The following is a 19,123-nucleotide window of genomic DNA, read 5'->3' as shown; positions in this document are numbered from 1 at the left end:
TTCAACTGTATTTAATTGTGGATCTGCCACATTTGAACAGTACCCAATCCACTTAATAAGGTCAGCAACGGATCGGTGCTTCCCTATTTTCCACTTGGCATAAGCAGAGCACCCTTTGATGAGACATGGATTTTCTCCAGGAGGAGACAAAGGTCGTGCTGTAAAACCTAAATCCTGGCTTCAAAATGTCTTTTCAGGAACAAAGTGAAACTCTAAAACCTCTGGCTCAGTTTCAGCAGAACATCATTCTCTTTTTGTTTTATGTGACGGAGCAATCTAACAGATTTCCATCAGATTTCACCCACTGCCTCAAAGTGAAATGTAAATGATCATGATTTATTGATGCGAATATGATACATGTACGGTATGTAAGCAATTGTCACTGTGAAAAAGTGCAAAAACAAAATCCTGTGTATAAACTACTGCACCACAGGCCTTTCTTTCTTCTTCAGCTCTGATCTCATATAACACAATTTCTGTGTCTCCCAGAAGGAACATCTTGAATTATCTTTCATAATTATGCTCATGCATATCTTAGGCTCTGCAATTTATCCCAGTTCGCTACCAGAGGGCTGTAATTCAGAGCCAGACATGTCTGTTCATGATTTATGGTCCAGATTAAAGCAGAATGAGGATTCACAGGGCCATTCTCAGAAGCACTGTGTATTGAGATGGAGGAGATGGACCAGCAACGGTGACCAGATGTTGCTCTCAGTTACCACAGCATAAATATAGCCGTCATTTTATTAAAACGTGAAAATAAACCTTTCTGAGAAACTTTTATCCCACTGATTTTTTGCATCACATGAACAGGTGGGCCTCCCCCAGGTGGGCCATGTTTTTGTTGGTTAATAGCTGATTTTCATTTTGTTTTAACAATGTTGTTACTGATGAATTAGTTGTGAGGATCCTCTGCACCTGTTGCATTATCTCATAGAAGATTCCCAGCGCTCAAATTTGACTGATAGAAACAGAAATTACTGATTGAAAATATTTTTAAAAGTGTGGTTTAGTTTACACGTGTCTGGACTGCACTGTTGGGACACGCTGACTGAAAGCAGCCAACTGACTCCTGCCTAATGAACTGGATTAAGACATCTTAATGGATCTGTTGCCTCTGGGGACCTGCAAAAGTCCATCATCCCTCACAGACTGCACTCCCACAAGATCAATGACATCTGGCATTGCTTGGCAGTGCTTGGGCTGCTTCAACTAGCAAGAAAGTTGAGGGTTTTCTTCATATGTGTCGAGAGCTGGCTCTGGTTTTCATGGTTGTAATCGTGCGAATGATGCTCATGAGTGATTAGCTGCACAGGCTGCTGCATATGCATAAAGTGCATGTGTTGGGAGTGAGTAAGTGGGAAAGTACAAAGGGTGAGAGATGCATCAAGCAGTTTTGTGGGATGGTAGTTTATTTTAAATTTAAATATGCAGACGAACCCAAGTGGCAACCTCTGTTGGTAAAAAATGAAGCCAATGCAGAAGTGCCAAAAACTGCACTTGAGACTGGCTGAGCAAGTCAATCCTCATAGACCCTCATGTTAAAATGCCAAACTTAACAGCAGAAATAAACATGTGTACAGCTTGGTACAAAAACTCTTTTGGTCCTTTAGCTAATTTCAACATTCACGACAACCATACAGGGAGTCAATTCTTATATAATTCATCTGTTTACATGTTATTAAGGCTTAAAGTTATACATAATCAAGGGTGTTGCCACTCTGAGTTACAGGTGGTTGTCCTGTCTGTTGACAAGTCGCTAACCTGTCAACAGCATTGGTTCGGAAACGTAACCTTGGCATAACCCAAGATTCACAAGATGTAAGCGTAACTACTGCCATAGATGTCACTATTTTGATGTGTTTTCAGTTAATTCGAATTAACTGAATGATCGAGTAACTGCAACTATTTTCGCTAGTAAAAATTAGCATTACCAGGATCATGATGGGGCAGCTGTAGCTCAGAGGCAGGTCGTAGTAATAGGTTGCACCATGTATGGTAGCTTTAGCCACTTGTGTGTCATTGTGTGTATAAATGGCTGAATGTGACATGTAGTGTGCTTTGAGTGGTCGGAAGACTAAAAAAGCACTACAAAAGTGTGGTCCATTTACCATCGCAGTAAAAGATAGACTTTAAATGCACCGTGCTAACCAAGCTAGCAGCTCAGGTTATCTCCACCTTTTGTGAAAACATGGTCACTTCTGGCTCCCAAAATCCAAGATGGCAACAGCCATAATGTCAAACTCGAGGCTTCAAAATGGGAGTCCATAAACTCATGGGTGACGTTACAGTGGCTATGTCCATTATTTTATACAGTCTATAGACAAAGCTTGGATGATAAATTCTTAAATTGAAACAGACTGACCTAGACGAAGGTCAAATAAACACTGTTACTTTTATTAACCTCCGAATCGCCTAACAGAAATGGTGATTGGAAATTATTTTGATAATTAAGTAATCTTTTTTTTTAAGGAAAAAGGACAAATATTCTCAAAAAAATCACTAAAAACACAAATTTAAAGTTTTAAAAAATAATTTCCAAAAAATTTTTTTTATGGTGAACAGACATTAACAAGCAACAAAACAAACAACAACTTTAAGGTTATCTTTTTACTTTGATATTTGTTCCCAAACTGAAAAGTAGGCAGGAAATGACTCAGCACCTGGCCGAGTAATCACTGAGTCAGTGGTACTGATCAATAACCCATCAGCTCTCTGCACATACACTATGGTAATTTTATGAGATGTGGCAGTTCCCCTTTTAGTGATTGGGAACAATCTTACGGAAGACTACTGTAAATATGGGGATGTCTACATTTTGATTGGACATTCAGACTTGGCTCCTTTTCTGCTGATGTGCTGCTGGACTGCTGCCTTTCATATGATCATATCATGAATAATGGCTAAGTGTTGTCTTTGTTTTTTGATTCCAGTCTGAGGTCTGACCAGGTATCTTTCTTACATTTATTAATTTACAAGAATGTGGTTTCAAAGTAGCTTCATTATAATGCAATAGTTACAGGAATTTTCCTGAAAGGACCATCAAACCACACACTTTTTGATCAATAACACCACTCACACTCACCAATTAGTCTAATCAAACAGGCGTACAGCAAATATAACGCTGATAGACTCAAACACAGTGTTCACTCTGCATCCTGACTACACCTCCCATTAGTGTTGTGTTTCTTGGGGGCAAGAGCACAACAAACTTCTTTGTCTACCAGTTTTTTATTAACAAAGTTTGCACAAGATTAACAATATGTCATACGCGTCATATAGGAAATGACTTGCATCTGTTTCACACAGTAATGTTAAAAAAAAAAAAAAAAAAGTCACAAAATATTTGGCTTTAATCTGTATCAAAAGACCAGTTCTGTTCTTTATGGATAGTCTGTACACTCCCACATTGGCCAGAATGTGCCAAAATACTAAATACAAGGATTCAAGAATAGTTTTTTTGTCATTCTACAACACAGAGCTCCATTTATGCTCCACAAGAAAAATAAAAGTGAATTTTATGTTCTTGAAATTGTTATCATCAGTGCACCATGGGGAAAGGCAAAGGCAAAAAAATCTCTAAACATAACCATTTCAGTGCTGCAGTGCTGTTGGATAACAAAAATAGCAGACTTACATTTGTGTTGTTGTTAAGTCAAGCTCAACACACAATATTAAAGACTTCAACCAAAGAGAAAAGATTATGGCTTGTTGTTCTGTGAGGCAGCTGTCACGAGGCACTGAGAGGAGCTTTAAGTTCATGAGCAAAGTTAAAAGCAATTTTTCAACAGGCAAGTTTTTCCATTTAAAAGAGAAGGCCACGTTATTCTGCACTGTCCTTAATATCAACTAATGCCATGAAAACCTAAGATGTGTTAGTCTGTCTCTCAGATCTGTCTGACTTCTCATCTGTGGCATTCAGCTTCAAGCCAATTGGTTCCCACTGACAATTTAATTTTTACCAAAAGCTCACAAATCCATCACCTATCCATTCATCCAACACTCAAAGTCACACCTATGGGCAATTTAGAGTCAACGGTTAACCTAACCTGCATGTCTTTGAATTTGCATTTTAAGTCTTGGGTGTGATTTATCCTGGATTCTTAGGAGCAGAGGAAATCTCCGCTCGTCACTAGGCTAATTCATAGAATGTAAAATGCCATCGGCTTGTGCCAAAAATGTTAGCATGATGTAATTGTGGGGAAAACATGTTTAGTATAAGACAGCTGTTTTGTCGGTGAACCTTGCGAGCTGTAATGGAGCCATATTTTTTAACGTTACCTTTGTCAAATGTTGCTGTTGTTCCTAGTTTCATATGAGTAAAGTCCGCTAGCTGCTAGATTAATCTATACAATGTAAAATGCCATAGGCTTGTGCTAAAAACATCAGCATATTGTATTTGTGAGAAGAATGTGTCTAGCAAAAGACAAGTGCTTTGTCTGTGAATCCTGCGAGTAATAAAGCAGATTTGTGTACTTGTGTTTGAAATAGTCGCTAGTACACCATGTTTAATGTGTGTTTTAGGTGTGTTTTGCATCATCTAAACTTTTATATAATTTTCATTTACATTTTGTGTGGCTGTATATTTTCAAACAGGGGGAGTCCTTGTCTTTGCATTTAAAAATACCAAGACATATATTGTGTACCGCCAGGCAGCTTGTAGATACAGAGATATGATTTTTTGTCCATATCGCCCAGCCCTAGTTTGAATCCAAATCCCTTACACTGTGAGAAAACAGTGCTAAACACTGCATTTCCTTAACAGTGGGCACTGTAGTTTTAAGCAAACGGTACTTGAACAGGAGGTAATACTACATTTGTTGGGGACTATTTTGGTCTTTGATGACATTTGTTGACCATCAGACAAATGGCATCCTCAAGGTGTTTTCAAACAGGGAGTGACTGACGTGCCTCATAATTCATTTTCAATGTAAGGCAAGCGGTCAGGTAGGCATGAGCAATCTAACAGGCAGAGCGACAAGCGGGCACAATCACATGACACGAAATATAGAAGAAGGCAGTGCACAGAGTAGATTTCCATGGTTATTGCAAATAGAGTGCCTGATTTACTCGGCAGCACTTGTCTCCATGTCTATCAAAACTTGGTGCACAGTGAGACCCTACGGATCCAAGCGGGTGCAAAGGCAAAGTTTAATCTGAAAAGACCTTTAAGTACATTAAGAGCTACAGTTAATAATGTGAGCTAAAGTGCAAGTTTCAAACCTCAAATATACTCAAAGTAAGCAAAGTCTTTTTCAACTTTTCGTACTGCAAATTCACCAGCATTGTTTTTCTAGTATACCTTAAAGAAAAGATATATTGAAGAGGCAGTTTTAAAAGATTAAACATCTGCAAAAAGGTTCCACCACAAGCGACAGTGTGAGGTGATCATTTAACAGACAATATCACAGATTAATAATTTAACAAGAACAAATCAACCATACACAGATTGATTACCAAATTAAGACTTTGAGAAGATATTTTCAGTCCAGGTTAACCTTGCCATGGGGCGCTGTGACATGTCGATTGTTGCGATGTTCTGGAGACAGCATGCAACAGGCACAGATGGGTAATGGGCCAGTTTAGCCTTGCTCCTCTCCCGCCTGTTGCCATGGTGATTTCCATCGAGTGCTTTTTGTCCCTCGCAGCTAATCAAGGGGATGCACTGAAACAGAGCACCCTCCTTTGTGACTCTTGCCTCTGTGTGTGTGTATGTGTCTTGTCAGGGATTGGCATGTGAATCCCCCATTTTGGATTAGAGTGAACACTTAAGCTTCATTCAGGAGAGCAGAACAATACAAGACACTTACATTTCTGATTATGATGTACTGCACTGAACATTCACCTAATGAGTTATACAAATTTAGTTTCATGTACAATTTGTTGTCTATGGTTTAAAGGTGCCATCAGTAATATTTTAGTCTTTTTTCATAAAAATAATCAGATGTTTTGTTATTTTGTTGACCCATCCATCCAACAAGACATCCATGGACCTTGTCTAGCTACAATAATGACACCTGACTTCCTGCTCTGCGCCATTTATTATAAATATGGCCGCAAGGGGGCTTCGTCACACTGTTGTAAACGCATTGTTTTAGGGGGCATGATTGATGCTGTCATTCTTCTTGGGAAGTCAGCCTCATACCTTGTGTTGGCATTTTTAAAGCAACCTGGCAGTCCATCAGTTTATTAAATACCCGGAAACATTGTGCAGTGATGTTACTAGTTTTGTGCCCCGCGTCCATGACGCATTAAAATCTGCTCAGACACAGTATACTCATTATAAATGCACCCACGGGACACACCCTATAATGCTACATTGTAAACAAGAAATCCATGTTGAAAATGAAACATTGGCATTGCATGACTCATTGTGAGTGAAACTTTTGTTTTGGAAGATATTATAATACTGTCGGTAATGTGTCTGTGTTTTTGTTCCGGTGCTCTGCACAGATCTCACACCTGCATGCCCACCCTCTCATTCCCGGCTCTCTGAAACTCCGTGTTGGCCACATGGCACAGATAATACCCTCAGTTTTAGGTTCCTAAAATGTACTCTAATTCACAAATATGTAAGATATTACTACAGACATTCCTGTATTCTTACATAACTGTGTAATGCCAGTGTGCTGTGAAAGCAGATTTTGTCTTCATTCATGTCGATGATGATTTTCTGTCCAGAAGATGCACTGTGCTTAAGAAATATTTTTACCGGCAGCTACCATTTTCCATATCTCCGCCATACCTCGCCCAAGAGGTGATCCCACTTTGTTTATTCTCAGTGAGTGAAAAGAAAACAAACACATTTGATTTACCTGACACTGAGAAGATGGTATGTCTATCAACTCTTAAAATGTGACATTTGCATCATTTTTCAGTATAAAAGGATAAGTATAAAATAGACGAGGTAATACAAAATAAAATATGAAAGAGCAATCAAGTAGTACAAAGATGTAAATGCAATCATTTCAAATGGTGGAAGTATGCAATAATTAGAACAGCAGCTTTCATACCAGACAAGAACAGTAAATAGTAAATGAGTATATGAAGTAGTTCTTGTTGTCTGTTTATAGTGGCTGGTGCTTTTATGGGTAATATGGTTAATATAGGTATCATTAGGTCCAAATTCGTTGCAACGGTCTGGCAACAACAGTCCATTTGTATTAATTCAGGCAGCTCACTCTCATAATATTCAAATCCGCCCATCTGCAGGTTTGCAGAATCCATGTTAGTACAAAATTCTTCTCTAATTCTCTCTGTGAGAGGTCCCGCAGGTCTTTTGATTTAATGCAAAAATCAGAGGGTCATAATGTTTTATATCCTCCATATAGCACAGGAATAATAACGCTTATCCACAGTACACAATTCAATTCAGCTCTCCGCTTGCTGAGTTAACTAATGCCAATTAAAGCGTAACTGGAGGCCATATTCTCTGCTGGAAATTAGTGTTTCCATGCTGAGCAAGCTTCTTCAAGATGAGCTCCATTACAGCTCTGACAGTAAAGCCAGGGGACCCAATCAACACCTGGCAGGCAACATTGGCTCCGTGGTGGAGCAGAAGACAGAAGACATGTTTCAACAAGACTTATGGTTATACATTCAGAGAGAAATCTTAGAACTCAAAAAGTATATTTTTACTAAAATAAATACTTTTTCATATTTCACAAAAAAACAACAGTTTTTCTGAACTGTTTTTGTTTACAATGCTTTTTTTCCCCACACTGCTGTTCTCATGCTGTCTGTACTGCTGTATACTGTGTGGAGATGAAGATGATAATATGTCTGCATCAATACATTGAGTGACACACCTAATTATGGCCATGTTGTTCTTAATTTGTGTGCTTGATCTACAACACTGAACAAGCAGTTTCTGTGTATTTAACCAGTTGTGTGTGCAAATCTTAACATGCTAACACGTCAGCCCTTTCAACTTAGTAAGGTGATAATATGTCTAGGTTGTATGCCTGTTAACGTGCTATGGCCAAAAAAAAAACTTGTGACCCCTTAAAACAGAGTTATGTCTACTTGTTACCCTCATTTCTAGCTGTATATTTCTACCAGTTGTGACCAGTTCAAACAAAGGCCTGATCTTCAATCATTTAAAGGGTAAATGTTCCAGTATTTTTACAAGGAGAAGGCCCTTAAAGATATATATTTTGAATCCTTGTTGGTGTCAGGACACCCAGACTGGGAGACACTGTTTTAGTACACTACAGATGTCGGTAAATAAGCTCTATGAAAAGGGAAAACAGGATTTTCGGGCCACTTTTTGCCCATTTTTAAGTCAATATATGCATTTTTTTCCATCTTGATTTTGCAAAAATGTAAAATCTTAAAACTGATGTTAAACATAACACTAAAATGTTCCATTCCAGTTCCATTTACACTGCCTGTTCAAAGCAGGAATGTCAGGTCATTATTCCGCCTTGCCGATCTTTATAACAGGGACAACAGCTGAATGGGAGAGACGGAGCTGTCTCGCCTTCAAGCCAACAGCAGTAGTATCAGTGCCAAATTCATATCTGTGTTAAAAGGTCAGCCTGCAGGACTAGACCATGGATGGGTCGTGTGACAAACATGTTATGTGTGCGACTCTCTCCCAGGAGATTTAAAAAGCAGCTAACAGCAGTTAGTGGCTAACTCAAAGAAGAGGAACAGCAGCTAAATTGGGAATTCAATAAGGTCCAGGGGCTCCTTACCCTCCAAGCAGAGGATGAGATCAGCTGCCATATAACAGAGACGGTAAATGACTGTTAGTGCCATGTTATGCCATTGTTATTGTTTGAAAAGCACTGTAGACGTTTATGTTATATGTCATACTAAAGGCCTAAACTGTTGTGTTACATGTCACGCCCATCACATCTCTATTGCGAAAATGTAAAAACCTTCAATTTGACGTAAAACATACTAAAATGTCGAAATCTACATTCATTCATCTTCTAACCGCTTCATCCTCTTGAGGGTCGCGGGGGGGCTGGAGCCTATCCCAGCTGACATCGGGCGAGAGGCAGGGTACACCCTGGACAGGTCACCAGACTATCGCAGGGCTGACACATAGAGACAAACAACCATTCACGCTCACATTCACACCTACGGACAATTTAGAGTTATCAATTAACCTAGTCCCCGATCTGCATGTCTTTGGACTGTGGGAGGAAGCCGGAGTGCCTGGAGAGAACCCACGCTGACATGGGGAGAACATGCAAACTCCGCACAGAAGGGCTCCCATGCCCGGGATCGAACCGGCAACTCTCTTGCTGTGAGGCGAGAGTGCTAACCACCACACCACCGTGCCGCCCAATATATATTCAATGATAATACATTTGTAATGAAGCATAATTCATTTTCTATATAACATCAGTAATATTATTAGCACTCCTTAGCTCTTTTCTTGTCTTTTTCATCACACTGAACAACAGAAACAACCACAGGAAGCAAGGAAGATCCAGTGCTTCAGAGAGGAAAACCTCCAGCAAGCAAAAAGACAGCGTTTCATTAGAAGAAATTCACCAACTCTAAAAGACTGTCAATGCAAACAAAAGCAGAAAGCCAGATTGATTGGGCTTTCTCCACATCGCTGGTCGCCTCCCGTCTGAAAACATTAGCAGAGCTCAGATAACCTCGGTGCCTCCCCGATGCAGCATCACTGAGCAAACTCACAGTGCAAATATGATCTATCACATCCCGCGCAGATCAAGTCATTTGGGGGTAAAACTCTGATTAATCTATTGCACGGCTGAATGATCGTCAGAAAACACACAGACAATGAGCTTGTGCTAAATCTGTCCCATTTAATTGGAAGGGACAGAAAGTTCCATTATTTTTGATCTATGATCTCTTTCTCGTATTAATTTAATTAGACCTCTTTTTTATGACTTGTCATAGTGTAATTTATGAAATCTGCTGATCAATGACGTATAAATACTTTTTTAGAGAAATGACGACACAAGAATTTGCATTATACGTGCAGGTGAAAGGAGAGGTAAAACATGATAGATTTGATCACTGCGTATTAATACCTACATGACATGAAGGTCATAACCTACGCTATTGAATGAAACTGACACAAACACATTGTTGTATTAAGAAAAGACTGAAACATTATACACACGTGTCACTGACACCTGTTTCAGATATCTTTTCTCACACCATCGCCACACCTGACGTTAAATCTGCAGTAAACACAAAAACAACACCTCAATGTTAAGTCTGTGCAAAACCATTACAAAAAAATTGCAAGAAAATAATGAGGTGTACCATGCAGTCATGTCAGTCTTCTACAGTATGTGTGATCCCACATCATAAGCAAGTGTCTGAGCTTAATCTGCACGTTCTACTGCTCTACTGCACAAGTGTTACAAAACATGGATAACAAGAAAAGCTGATGTTATGTTTACTTTGATGTACTAACCATCTCAAGCAGTGTCTACAAAAAGCATTACCCACAATACTGAATGAACGTGACATAATAACTGCCTAGGATGTGTTCAATCATCCAAGATATAAATTTTGCCTGTCCATGTTAAACATGGCCAAAGCTCAAACTTTGAGGTAAACATATGTAAAAGTAATCCCTATGAGCGAAAACATCAGGCTTCAGACCGTTCTCTCTATTCAATCCTTTTTCTACTTTGTGACAAGCTCACATCAGCTCGTGATGGATATCTTTATATAGTCATCTGCTTCAGGCTCGCAACTGCAAGTCTTTAGTCTACACTGTTACATGAGGCTGCATGTAACTGGTGGTATTATTGACGTAACATCTCCGGTTGTGTTTAAAAGATTTTGTTGGTGATTGTTGTTGGGGGAAAGATCCGCTATACATAGTTGTTTCCCAGCTAAAAGTACAATGCTACATGTAGCTACATGCTAACATCAGGGAAACATGTAATATCTCCCCAAATTCAGATCATATTTGTGCTGGATTGTGTTTAGGAGCTTAATTTTTCATGCTAGAAAGTGCCTCTGTTACACCAATTTTCAAGCAGTACAGAGAATCCGAAATACGAAAGACCCAGAAACGTTGACCAATCAAAGCAGACTGGCTTTTTTTTTTTTTTTTTTTTTTTAAATGGGGGCTTCAACAGTAAGGTGCTAAAAACAGAGCATCTCAGACAGAGACTGTATGAAGACATTAAAGCATGTAAATATGTTCTGGTGGGGACCCAAAATATATACCCCCAAATCATTGACATCAGTGGTCAAATTCTAGATTGCAGGGCTCACTCGCTCACCCCTCCCGTCAGGTAAATGACGGTGGCCTCGTAGGGACAAAAAGCCTTGCGCACGAGTTTTTCAGGAGTAGGTCTATCTAGCGACGAGGTGGATGTTTATTTAGAAATGCAAGCCATGTTACAATATTGTAATGAATCCCTCACGAGCAGGAGACCAGGAGCGTTCGGGAAAAAGGCCAGTTTATTTGAGCACTCCAGAAACTCCGGTAACACTCCAGGGGGTAAAAGACTCCGTCCCAAACTCTGACTCTTCTAGCGTAATAGACACACTTCATAACTTTACACAAATACTCGTTTACCATACCGAGTGGGGACCCCCCTCCCCTCTCTGCTCCACCAATCTCCAGCCCGTACACTGACTGACAGCGTAGCCTGTAAACAGAGCTCAGCTGTTTATTTAGCCTAGCTGAGCAGGCGAGAAGAGAGGCTGAATGCACAGAATGGGAGTCGGTGCTACTGCTACCATCGTTGGGGAGATATATCATCAGGAGGAAAAGCGCCGCAGAGAGTGCATCACAAGGAGTGAAGTTGCGTCTTCTTTTCCTCGCAGATGACGGTTCGGGTTCATCCTCTCCTGTTGCGTGGTAAGTGTGGTCCATTCACAAACTTTATAACTAAAAAAACTTTTCACTACTCTCTATCGACGAACTACTAACACTCTCTGCTGTTTCCTCCTCCTTCTTCCTTCCTTCCGCTGTCTTTGTTGGTTCATTTATACACGCGAAACACGTTCTCTGGCTGGCTGGATTGTCCGCTCGGTCTGCCGTACATACATGGCAGCGCAAGATGGCAACCTCTCTAAAGGAAGACCCTTGCTATATATGTATATAAAAACATAATTATAAGGCTACGAAAACCAAACGAATTTTATTTTATAGCGATTATACACTTGTATAAACATATTAATGGGCAGAATATTCAGATTCAGATTCAGATTGACAATAAACCATGCCAAATATTACACACTGGCCCTTTAACCTTAAAATGAGTATAAGAGATCCCTTTTAATATCTAGATAGTTTATGATATTCTTGGGAAAATTAATGGCATTAAAAAAACATTCAATGGATTAATCAACAGAAAATTAAACAGTAACTTGAACTTGAAGAATGGAATTTTTCTTTTTTGAATTTTTTTCTGGGTCATACATGATAATAAAATGAATATATTTGGGTATTGGACTGTGGTTGGACAAAACAAGACACTGAGGGCATCACCTTGGGCTGTGGAACATCACATTGGGCAATTTTTACTATTTACATTTGTGTTTTTATAGATAAAACGATTAACCAATTAATCAAAAAGCAATCTGCGCAGATGTAATTAAAAATGATTTTTAGTTGCAAACCTAGTAAAAGCAAATAAAAACACAGGAGGGGAGTATGTATAAGTATAACTGACAGGCAGTCATCCTTATCTCTTTGGCCAGACTCAGCTGTATGCTGGGGCTAAAAATTAAAGTCAGCAGAGGTTCCTACACTGCAAAAAACGTCCGTCTGGATAGACAGTTGTTTATTAAGTGCTGACATTCAATTCAATCCACTGGACTTACCTGAAATGACCTGCTATCAAAATAGTATCAATAGATTGCTGAAAGCAGGTAAAACTGTAGCAAATACAAGTCAAAATGTAAGCTGCTACTTTTTATCCATTAGATAAAACATAATTTTTAAAACTCACTTCCACATATGTTGATGATTTTAAGGAGCACTTTTTGCAGTGTGATAAAGCCGACCCTTGTAGGAGTTCAATGCGACCGGCTCTAAATGTGGCACCGCTCCGTCTGCTGAGATGACAGTCACAATGAAAATGTCAAGTCACTGATGGAGCAGCGTCTCTCCACGCAGCTGGCCTGCCCTTTCTCCTTTTGTACCAAGACATGTCGGGATGATACGCTTTAAAATAGCAAAAAGTCCACAGGGGTCGGTGGACACCCTTATCGCTCCCCAATGAATCATCGATTATTGCATCAATCCTGGGACGTCACTTTATGCTGGAGGTAAATTTGTCTGAGGGTGAGGGTCATGATGTTATCTGTTTAAGGAGGTTTGTCAAAAGCACATTTAAGACATAAAATATATAACATCGCTGTCTGTCAATTTACCTGTTAGAGCAACGGCTTTTGTCCTGCAGACATGGTTATGTGACTGGACTGTAATGACTTAACATGACAGGACTGTTATGAAAATAGCCACAATGCTTATCTGATATGTGACACGTAATGATATGGAGGTAAACATTTTATTTTGAAGCTATAGGGTGGAGGGGTGCTAGTGTTGGTGGGTATGAAATAGCGTCATGGTGGGAAAGGGATTGGAAAAATGAGGTCATGCTGTACAGTGTGGGGGCATACAATATACATGATAATACTATGGCTATGCGAAATCATTTTAAAGCACATGCACAATGCTTATATTTAAAGAATGCATTATAAGCAATAAAAATGTGTGTTTTCTGTTATCACACAGGCTGCAGTTTTTCCTTGAAGCTTTAATTAACAACAATCATGAGCACAAGTGACACTCGGCCCCTCTTCTCACAGCAAATGCAATAATACGTTTTCTCATCAGTTTCATAATCTATTACAGAATTCTGCTGTGTCATAATGGTGGCTGGTGCGCAAGCATGAAACAACAAGGCGTGAAGTTGGGACTCTTGTTTAGTTCCTATTTGCTCACATGCTGTATCTAATGCGTTTTGCTAGATAGTCATAATTTCATTCATACAGTTGGCATGAGTGGAAATTGAAAATACTAGATGGGAAATGACTGGTCTGATTATGATTGTGGTTTTATTCATTCATTTGTCTTCTCTTGCCCCACAGTGTGAGAGAAAATAAGTACTATGTATGGACTGATTTGAAATGCCTAATGCCTACCATACACTAGAAGCCTTGAAAAGACTTTACAAAGACTAAGGTCTGACACCCTCTGTGTCCTCAAAAGCATATAACACTAGGGACACAAAACAAAAGGCATCATACGTCAACAGTATCCTTGTCAATTCGGCATCAGTATAATCCATAAAGACAAACTGTATTTGCATACAAACTTTGCCTTTTAGATTTTGTCACCTCAACTCGCCATTATCTTCCATTGGTTAGATGTGCTGTTTTAGTGGGAGGAGACTGTGGGAATGTGAGATGAAATTTTAAAGTAAGTGCTGGTTGGTGCATCAGATACACACCAATTTAAACACCAATTCTTGTTCACTTCATAACCCCTCCAGTTTGTCCTTCTTTTCCACAGTCCAAGAGAACCGAGATTTGTTCACATTCTTGGGCCCCTCCATGTTTACTGTCTATCGAGTTTGCTGATTCCTGTTTGGCGATGTAGATAGCGCACTTACTGGTTGTTGACATGTTCACGCCATTAAACTTCAATATTTGCATAAGCCAAGATTAAAAACTTAACTGTGTAGACTGAGTTTTCTGACCGCCTTACACCAAACGGTCAAAGTCACCAGCGAACGCACCAACTGAGGGAAAACTCATGATTTTACCATGATACTGGAAATCTGTCTGCAACCGTGAAATCCCTTGAAAAGTCTTTTGGTGTAAGGCTGACAGGAAGGGTAACTTTATGTATTTACTGGTGATTAAATGGTAATTAAATGATGAAGTGACAATGCAGACATACAACTAAAAAATCATATTTATGCAACAAGGTGCATGGATTGCATATAGGTATATGTACATTAGTAAAACAAGCACAACAATAATATTTAAAGCTCCCAATTTTTCTACAAGAACACATTTAAACAGCATGTATCATTTTTATTCATGTATTTAGGGAGTTAATTCAACTGTGAAAGATGGCTTAAAGACACTACAATAAAAAAAAAAAAAATGCTGTTTAGCCACAGGACTACCTTTGTGGTTATGCCGTCTGTCCTTTTTCTTTGTTTTCCTCCTTTCTACAGCATCAGCTTGTGGATGCCCCTACTGTGATGCACTGATCTGGGCATACCCTGAAGGTAACACAGTTGTTTGAACCAACAAAGAGGAGTGTAGCAGCAGTTGCTCTATAGTCTTTAAGCTATTCAGTGTTGCATTACTTTGTAAAAGACTGTTAAATTCTCCAAAATCTCCAGGCGAGTTATTCATATTTTCTGAATAATACCCTCAGTGTTCATCCAGGAGACGTTGTCAAGTGTAAAAAGCGTGTAACTGTCTTCCAATGCCAAGGTAAAAGAACTACTTGTTTCCTCAGGGTATTGAGATATTTTTCTAGTTGTCACACTCTCCCTTTGTTGTGGGAGAAAAAAAGGTAGAAAGAGAGAGAATGTCCTGTGCTGAACAATACCAACATTACTCATTGTTTTTTGTCCGCCAAGAGATTATAGCCAGCTCAGGCAATCAGAGCTGCTGTGTGTCCTGATAGAGTCTGAGCTGCCAATCACCAGCACAACGGACTGGCATTGTCTGCGAGGGCCAGTTTGACAGCAGCTATTGAAGCAGGTCGGACACACGGAGGGTGAGAACAATGGCTGGTGGTGCAGCCACCATAGCTTTTCCACTGTGAGATCCAGCTGTCGGCGCAGCCTCGCCTCACCTGACTCACTCAAGGGGAGCTTTTCATGCTCTCTAAAACTTGGACAGAGAGTGTAGCCGAGCGGAAGAGTAGCTCCACCAAAACAACCAACACTGCCAGGGACAGACGGAATCATTTTAATACTTGTATTTCACAATGATTAGCAGGTTAGGTGAAAAGGAAACATTTATGAGGGCAAAAAAAGCCCACCACTTGACTTGAATCAAGTTAGACAGGATTGACCTTCTGCTGCCCGCAACTTTTTCGGCTTGATCCTGTTTGACATACCTTTATACAACAGTCCTGATAATATCTTACGAATAAAACCCCCTCGAATGGCATCATCACGTTACACCTTAACATAAAGTTACATAGGTTAGGCTTAGGAATTAAGGTTACGTAGATTAGCTTTAGGAAAAGAGATAAAGTTGGGCGTCCTCACGTCACGTAGTGTTAAACAGATTAGGTTTAGGAAAGTAAAGCTAAGTAGGTTAGGTAAAGGACAACAAACATTGTTGGGTGTCGTCATGTTATGTACTTAACGTAAAGTTATGTCTGACGTTAAGTTACTTAGGTTAGGTTTAGGAAAAGAAACATGGTGACAACGGACCTAAAATAACTCAATGTTCACTTTATTTCACACGGGACACTGGTCTCCTGAGTCCTGTGTTGTTTGACCCATTCACCACCCAAACCCTTCTTAGATAGACTTTCGCTCTTTATACTACTTCTTTACTCTTGTCAGGGTATTGGTCATGTGATTGCAGCCTTCCTGATTACATGCATTACTTTTTGTAGCTATACATACGAACAGCACATGAGAACAGCCTGTCCTGTTTCATCTCACTTCCTGTTGCTATTGCTCACTACAGTAAATAGAAGCTGATCACTTCCCACAGCCTGCTATACATTTCTCAACGTTGGCAACACATCTCCACATTTTTCAGGAGGTCGTGTGGTCCGACAACATCTACCTCAGATATCGCATTTGAAGGGTGATCTTTGGTTGAAAGTTACACATAGATACGGCGTTAACTAGCTTACGATTAGTCAACTTGCTTACATTACATTATTGTAGTATATGAGCTTGATTTTTCTGTTTCTACAATGCTATATTTTACTATGTTGTGAAAATCATTTGCCATATGGGCTGTAACGGTTTGTGTATTCATGCCAAACTGTCACAGTAAAAGTGTCACAGCCCAGTGCATGCAGCCACATGCGGAACACACAGTATGTAGACTGATGCATGCTATGTGCAACCAGAGTTTACAGGCGCGACTTTTGCCTGTAAACTTCTAGCTGTACACTGTTAGCAACATATGCTGAGGTTAGCATCAAGCAGATTGGTATGCAAGTCAGCGGGTTCTCAGTCAGCTATGACAGCAACTGAGAGAGTTGTGTGTAAGATAAGGACGGTGTATCAGCGTTGCTCCACCGTTGTAGGGGTTGTGAATAGAAATGCCATCCAATATGCTAACACATACATTAGATGCTGTTACCTAATGTGCCGATCAGGATGTTAATGTTTGGGTGCTTTGAATGTTTAAATCTTGAACAGAACCAAAAAGTGACTTGTGTGTACCATCATGGTGTATTCGTCATCTCCACAAATAATCAGAAAACTTGCTAATACCGTATACTGTATCTATATCTATATCTATATCTCTATATAGATAGATAGATATACACTCAGTTGCCAATTTATAATGTAAACCTAATTAAATCTAATATAACGAGATATAACTTAACCTTTTTAATAAGTGTCGATTCAACTGTATGACCATTCCGAACAATGTAGTGTGTGCTGCTGTTGAATTATATTGTATCATACTGCAAGGTGTTTCTATTATTTTGTCCACCAGGTTTATATCAGTGAGGCTAGGCTAAATAACACAAACACCTCCCTTTACATTATAGCGTTCATGAAGGTACGCTTTATTGCAGGACTTTCTTAATCTGATTTCATTTTAACAGGGTGTACCTAATAAACTGGCAACTGCAGTGTATGTGCGTATACCTGTATGTGTGAGGGGTCAGAATACATCCTGACCAATCGTCCCCCCCCCCCCCGACAGAGGTCCAGGCTAAGCCCCTAATGTCCTCAAATCCTAGAAACACCCCTGCATAAACCTGACTTGTGCAGGGCTGCTGCGACTGTATTTGCGTCTTGGCAAAGATGAGTGAAGACAGCAAGCATACATTTTATCTGATATATACATTATTAATCTTTATTTATTGGCCCCTGACCTCCAGTCATTTTGCAAAAGTGGCCTCTGGGTGAAGCAAGTTGAGTATCCCCGGTCTAAATGCTCTACATAGCCAGAAATATAATTCTGGTATACCAACAGCCTCATTTCAGATATACTGAATCAAAAAATGTATTGAGAATAGGCCTCAAAAAATGTCCATCATGGGAAACAGCTTCTCAGGTTATTGAAGCCTGAATGTTACCAGAAAAAAATATGCAGGAGGTGACCTTAGTGCTTTCAATGGCAGCTATAGTGCTACAGTGCTGAATGCAGTGTAGTTTGGATTTCATATTTGCAATGTCCTTCTCTCATTTTTCCTGTAGAGATCACCTTTGTAAGATTTTTAGAATCACAGAAATAAATAATATTTATATGCAGTTGTATAACGGGGGCAGAAGATATGGGTGTGACCAGCAGAGCAAAGACAAATCTATCAGCAATGAAATAAAACAGACAAACTATCCACATAAAAGCAGTTGACACTTTTTTTTTATCAAAGCGAAACAAGGTCACCTGAGGCAGTCACAACACAGACGGAGAGCCCGTCTGAGCTCGGCTAAAAATAAAACTCACGGCTGACATAATGATTTTCTCACAGAACTAGACATCATTTAGTTTTTGTTTTTTTCATCCCCACTGCCTCTGTCAGAATTAGATTATGGGGCACATTTCAAAAGGACAGCGAGCACACAGGAAACGGCTGAACTAATGAATTTAGAACAAACACACCCTGCTGAAGTAAACACACGTAAGGAAGCAGGTCAGAAACACAGTCGGTCAGCCGTGTACCCGACAGCACGGCCACCTGCACCTCCTAACAGACCATTCACATGCTTAATGAGATTATACAACAGATTCTAATATTCTCTTATCACTGCTGGCTCTCTGTCTTTGCTTTAAACCCTGCAGAGATGTTGATAAGTGAAGCCTGCCCTGCACGACTTCCCGGTAAACCAATGAAAAAAACAGAAAACAAAAGGTAAGCTCAGAACAGACAGAGTGCGAATTCTGGAGAGTAACTCGGTTATCATCAGCCTGACCCAGCGGATTCACAGATGAAACTGTTTCCAGGATTCCAAAATATATGCAGATTATTTTCTGTGAA

General features: G+C 39.7%; 1 protein-coding gene across 1 annotated transcript in view; it reads right to left on the bottom strand.

Moving 5' to 3' along the window:
* Positions 1 to 19,123, bottom strand: part of LOC125902109 (receptor-type tyrosine-protein phosphatase N2-like) — a 294,836-nt gene that overhangs the window by 251,741 nt on the left and 23,972 nt on the right. The gene's annotated exons all lie outside the window — the stretch shown is intronic.

This window comes from Epinephelus fuscoguttatus, linkage group LG15, assembly GCF_011397635.1.
Source record: "Epinephelus fuscoguttatus linkage group LG15, E.fuscoguttatus.final_Chr_v1".
Taxonomy (NCBI): Eukaryota; Metazoa; Chordata; class Actinopteri; order Perciformes; family Serranidae; genus Epinephelus; species Epinephelus fuscoguttatus.
Note: the sequence above shows the minus strand (reverse complement) of the source record. Positions and strands in the feature narration are given on the sequence as shown.